Raw genomic sequence first — 6,756 nt, 5'->3', positions numbered from 1 at the left:
TCAGTCATCATCTTCTAGTTGTCCTGGGTGAGTCCAATGAACTGGAGAGTAGGTGTTGCAATTGTGTTGAGTTTCAGGACACAATTGGAAAATGGATAGCCCAGAGATTTCAGTCTCTTGTGAAGCAGGCTAGTAAGATAGGGAAATAATAGACAGATCTGGAACCTCGCAGAGAGTCCACGTGGACATAATAACCCCCACCATGGCTGCTGGAAGGCCCCCATCCCCAGGATTCTGCTTTCCAGAACAAAGACTTCTTCTGGATGCAAAGGAATAGCCCTGGATGTTCCCTAGGGACTTGACCATTGGGTCCTCACTAAGGGGTTGATGGATGGGGTGATTAATCAAAGAGCAAACAGCTGACACCCCTCCCCTGCCATTAGCAAAGGGGTGGATTAGTTAATAGTTCATAAAGCAGACCAGGAGGCCTGAGCACTCTCGCCCTGCTCTCTTGCCTCTGGACACATTCCTGCCCTCTGCATGCCACTCTTGCCATTTTTCCTGTGTCATGTGGCCATGCAAGTAAGTCTGGGGATTATAATCTGTAATGCAAATTGTAGCTTGTAAATCAGCCCCCTTTATCCCTTTTCACCCCTTCCTCTCTACCTGGGACCCCTGCTCTGTTATTTTCTCCCTTTTTTCTTCCCTCCCTACCTGAATAAATTACTGACCTAACTCACCTGGCATGCTCTTGAAATTTATTTCTGCAGCATAGCAAAGAACCTAGATAAAATTCAGTAACACTTGGACATATACCTATCAACTCTAGTACTACGTATAGGTTCAAATAGAAGGGGCAGAAGAGCCATGTATAGGGAAACCACAATGGAGTCCAACTGTCACACTGGGGAGCATAAATTCCAAAGCAGGGTCCATTGGCAGGACACCAAACTCCTGAGCTGTCTGTCCTGCCTACAGTGTCTGGATGTCTCCAGAGACCTCAGGAACCCTGCTCTTTATTTGAGGGAATATTGACTTTGGCAATGATTTTCACATGCACTTACTGTACCTACCAGCAGATGGCACTCTTTGCAGTGCTCACAGTTCAAAGCCAGGTCAGAGAGTGTTTGCTGTTAACATGGACCACTGTGTTTAGAGGTTTCTGCCTGGAGGCTAAGAGCCTTGTAATTCAAACTTTCTCAGAGACAGCTCTCCAGCCTTTGCTGGAAGCCCCCTTACTTTTCCTGGGTAGGAAATATTTCCACTCCCCTCTGTGTCCTCAACCACCATTCCCAGTTAGTAGGGAAGGAGATTGGGAGACCCCATTCCTTTAGTCCAGGATCTCTTTTGTCCTGAGCTTGCTCTCAAGGCAAACAATGGCACGGCCACACCTGGCCTGCAAGGGCTTGTGGAAAAGAGCAGACCAGATTTGTGGGTCAAAGGTACATCTTAGGCTGTGTCCCTCTCTCTGCCCTTTAAGGGGACGTGAGTCCTCCACAGTCAGACTCATTTAGTAGAGAGGGAGATTGAGAGAGTCACATCTCTTTAGTCCCAGAATCTCTTTAGTCCCTAGTTGGCTCCCAAGGCAAAGGATGGTGCAGTCCCACCCAGTCTGGAAGGTTTTTTAGGGCCCAAGAGTCCAAATTTGAGGGTCAAAAGCTGAGTCAGCCTTAGGCTGTGTCCCTCTCTCTCCCCTTTCCTGGGGAGGTGGACCCCTGGAGCCTCCTTTGTCTGGAGCAGCCCTGAGGTCAGAGAATTCTAAAGTGTCTTTAGTGGGGGCAGGGTGCCTGCAGGAGCAATCGCTGATTTTAACTCTCAGTTTAGCCATCCCAATTGTTTTCCTTTTCCCTCTCTCTTCTGGGTGGTATCTAGCCTTTGTCTGGTATCCTAAACTCTAGAAGACTTTTTCCAGGCCATTTCAGCCTGTCCTCTAGCTATCCTTCTGGGAGAGAAGAGAGTCCCATGTCTTTCTGGTCCACCATTTTCCCAGACGTCCTACCACTAGGTTTCTTTCTGTCTGCTTTTCTCTCTTGCCTCCACTTTACTCTGTGTGTGGACTTTACTTTTTCCTACTCCAAATGCATTTTCTGCATGTATATTCTTTCACTCTGTATCTTTCCACTCTGACTTTGAGATATGAGGCTGAGGAAGGACATGGGGATTTGAGAGGTGTGGAGAATCTTTCTGATCCCTGGGAGCCTGCAGGCCCCAGAAAGAAGCCAGAGAGATGGTGGCAAACCAGGATGTCTGCAGGTCCCTAGGTCAGAGGAAAGGGAGAGCAGGATGCCAGCTAGGATTCTAGACCCACAAATGTCAGGAGTGCTTAGAGTGGGACAACAATACAGAGGGGCAGGTTATTCCAAAAATACTTTTGTTTTCCACAACAGGAGCAGCTGCCTCCAATATAATGTACAGGATACAGTGAATGTACATGAATTAACATTAAAATGCCACTGCTCCTCTCAGAGCTGAGCCACTTGTGAGGTTGACCCAGTGACCAACTCTGTGGTCCTCCTCAAAGTTTGAAGGCTCAGGTCTGTTCTTGATAATTACACTTTAAAACCCATTTTACAGAGCATTAGGTGGAACTGGCACTGAACAACTATGTGGGGAAATTACATATATATTTATGTTATGGGTGTATGTATATAGGTTTTTGTATTGTATATAAATAAATATTCACATATTGTTGTGTGCATTGTATGCCCAAAGAGAGGGATGAAAATCCACAACAAAACTACTAGAATTATTGGATGAGTTCAGGAAAGTGGTGGGATACAATATTAATATGCAAGAGTCAAGAGCATTTCTATACACTACCAATGTGCAATCTGAGGAGAAAATCAGGGAAAAATTTTCATTTATAAAAGCAACTAAAACATCCAAATATTTAGGAAAAAATTTAACCAAGTACATAAAGGACATGTACTCAGAAAACTATAAAACATTACTAAAAGAAACAAAGAGGACGTAAATAAATGACAGGGCATTCCATGTTCATGGATTGGAAGACTATCATAAGATATCAATTCTACCCAAACTGATTTACAGATTCAACACAATCCCAATAAAAATCCCAACAGCATTTTTTGCAGAAATCAAAAAATCCATAATCAAATTTATTTGGAAGTGTGGGGAGGGGGCCCAGAATAGCCAAAACTATCTTACAATGAACCAATTTTTGTGAAAAGATGTTTCTCTCATGGTTGTTCCTCCAAAGAGTATCTTTTCCCATGTTATGGTAAAATAAAACACAGAGACTTTAAAGGGAGTGCAGGGGAAGTTCATTGAGCTAAAGTTGCATTAACGCAGGGGCAGCACCAAAAAAAGGGGTTTTTGCTCAAAGGGTTGAGCAGGGGGAGCAGTTTATATGGCTGCCTGAGACAAAGGAGAGTTGTAGGGGAGTGGTAAGAGATAAAGGGGACACTATTTGTGGTTAGTACCTGTGCTCTATGAGATACGTGGACATGGGGGCTGTTTGGGCAGGGTGTCCTTGAGGCCAGTTTGTTCATCAGCAAGCAGGATGTGGATGTAGGATTGTAGCCATCTGGTGAAGTCAGCCTTGCAGGTGTCAGCTTGAATCCTTTGTCATGGTTTCTCCTCTCAGGCTGTGCCAAGGGGCTTTATCACCCCTGCAAAGATTGTTGGTATGTCAGTTTACCTCAGTTAGCCTCCATTTCTTCTTTATATGTCCTGGGATAAAATGAAAGCTCAAGCAAATCAAGATAGTAAAATCATTTACCATTCCATTTTCACACTCATTATTGCAATGTTCCATCTCATTCAGCAGTAACTTCATGAAAAAAGACCATGGCTTTTAGATAGTTTGTGGGAGTAGCCCTTAAGAAATTTATTTGATGCCAAATATAAGATATGATATATAAGCTTGCTTATGTTGTGCTAAAAATGAAACAGATTTATACAGGGAGTGCAGAGCTAGTTACTGAGCTAAAGTTGTATTAATGCAAAATAGCATTAAACTCTCTGCTCAAAAGTTTGAGTTGTGGGAGCAGTTTACGTGGCTGCTCAAGTAAAAAAGAAGGTGTGGGAGGAATGGGGAGAGGTAAGGGGGATATGATTTATCCTTGCTATGTGCTGTCCATGCGTTCCATGCTTCCTGTACATTACAAGACTGTGGGGCTCTTTGAACAGGTGTCCTTGGGGCCCAGTTTGATAATCACCCAGCAGGATACTGAAGTAAGGTCGAGGCTCTCTGGTGAAGATCAGCAGGCCTTGCTGGTGTGAGCTCGACTGTTAACTTTCTTCTCCTCATGCCGGGGCTGCGGGTTTTGTCAGCACTGAAAGGATTATTGGTAGGTCTGCTCACTTGAGTTAATCTCTGTTTCTTCTTTATAACTCCCTGGATAAAATGGAAGCTCAAGCAAATCAAGATGGTTAGTAAAATCATTTATCTTTCCACTTTCATAATTATAAGTTTATGTCATCCCTTTAACACTAAACCATCCAAACGGAATTTTATAGGTACACAGAGAATATGGGAAGCAGAGAGAGCCAGGCTGGCTTATAAGGGAATGAAAAGGCTTCACCCATGAATGTCATACCCAATCCCTACCATGGACAATATTTCCTATACTTGGGTTTGGTGAAAATTACAATAGGTGTTTACTCAGATGCAGAACCCTCAAGCACTTGCCCCCACAATCCACACTGGCCACAGCTCTCCAGTGCCACAAATGTGTCAGAATAGTCCCTCTGATACTAAGGTCCTAGCATCACTGATTTTGGGACAGAATGAGTAATAGATGTACAAAATATTACATTGAAATTTAAAGAAAAACAGGTGGTCATGTCTAAGAATTATCCCAATCAATTAAACAGATGGCCCAGGGACTGGATGTCTTGCCTGAATCCCATTGCTGTTTAGAGGCCAGGGTGTTAGATGATGCATAGCCCTAGATTACTTATTGGACTCCAAAAGAAGAGTCTATGGCAATACTAACAGATCTTGCTTCATGCAGGGAGAGAACAATGATCAAGTTATCTTGATCTTGATCCACAGGGACCATGGTGCCACGTGTTGACTAAAAAGATTGAGCAAGTCAAAATTTTCATCTTTTTAAATTATGTTCTCCTGGCTTTCCCCCTACTAAAGGTATTTCCAAAGAAGTGCAGGGCCTATATACAGGAAACTGCAAAACAATGCTAAAAGAAATCAGTGAAGACCTAAACAAATGGAACAACATTCTGTGATCATGGATAGGAAGAAAATATCATGAAGATGTCAATCCTACCCAAAACGATTTATAGATTCAGCGCAGCACCCATCAAAATTCCAACTGCCTATGTTACAGAGAGAAAAGGCAATTACTGAAATTCATTTCATAGGGAAAGTACATCCAGATAGCCAAAAGCATCCTGAAAAAGAAGAGCAACCTGGGAGGCATTTCACTGCCAAGCCTGAATCATATTGCAAAGGTACAGTGGTCAAAACACCACAGTACTGGCATAAAGACCGACACATCAAGCAGTGGAATAGAATTGAGAGTACAGAAATAAACCCTCACCTCTAGGGTCAACTGGTTCTTTTTTTTTTTTTTTTTTTCTCCTCTTCTCCTACACCTCCCCCTGCTGTTTTTGCTGTCTGTGTCCATTTGCTGTGTGATCTTCTGTATCTATTTCTCCTTTTGTCTTCTCTTCTCATCTTTCTCCTCTAGGATTCACCAGGATTTGATTCTGGGGATCCCTGATGTGGAGAGAGGTGCCCTGTCAATTGCACCACCTGAGTTCCTTGTCTCTGCTGCACTTCACATTGACTCTCCCTTTCCTCTCTTTTGTTGCATCATCACGTTGCTGTGTGACTCCCTTGTGTGGGCACTGGCTCACCATGTGGGCACTTGCCTCACAACATGGAGACTGGATCACTACATGGGCACTCAGGCAGGCACTCGGCTCGCCATGCAGGCACTCGCGCAGGCACTTGGCCCACCATGTGGGCAATAGCTCACTGCATGGGCAGTTGGCTCATCATGTTGGCACTTGGCTCACCACACAGGCACTTGGATCACCATGCAGGCACTTGTGTGGGCACTTGGCTCACCGTGTGGGCAATGGCTCACTGCATGGGCACTCAGCTCACCATGTGGGCACTTGGCTCACCACATGGGCACTTGTATCACCATGCAGGCACTTGTGTGGGCACTCAGCTCACAATGTGGGCACTCAGCTCACTGTGCAGGTACCCACATGGGCACTCAGCTCACTGTGAGGCACTAAGCTCACCAGGTGGGCACTTGGCTCACCACATGGGCACTCAGCTCACCATGTGGGCACTTGGCTCACCACATGGGCACTTGTATCACCATGCAGGCACTTGTGTGGGCACTTGGCTCACAATGTGGGCACTCAGCTCACTGTGCAGGTACCCACATGGGCACTCAGCTCACCATGTGGGCACTTGGCTCACCACATGGGCACTTGTATCACCATGCAGGCACTTGTGTGGGCACTCAGCTCACAATGTGGGCACTCGGCTTACTGTGCAGGCACCCACATGGACACTCAGCTCACTGTGAGGCACTCAGCTCACCAGGTGGGCACTTGGCTCACCGTATGAGCCTCAGCTCACTCTGGGGGCACTGGCTTGCCATGCAATCATGCTTTCTCTTCTTTTTCATGAGAAGGCCCACGTATCAAACCCGGGTCCTCCCATATGGTAGGCAGAGGCCTTATCACTTGAGCCACATGTTCTTTCCATGGTCAAATAATTCTTGTCAAATGTACCAAGTCCATGTTCATGGGATAAAACAGTTTTTCCAACAAATGGTGCTGAGGGAACTGGATATCTATAACCGAAAA

This window comes from Dasypus novemcinctus, chromosome Y (assembly GCF_030445035.2).
Source record: "Dasypus novemcinctus isolate mDasNov1 chromosome Y, mDasNov1.1.hap2, whole genome shotgun sequence".
In the NCBI taxonomy this organism is placed as follows: Eukaryota; Metazoa; Chordata; class Mammalia; order Cingulata; family Dasypodidae; genus Dasypus; species Dasypus novemcinctus.
Note: the sequence above shows the minus strand (reverse complement) of the source record.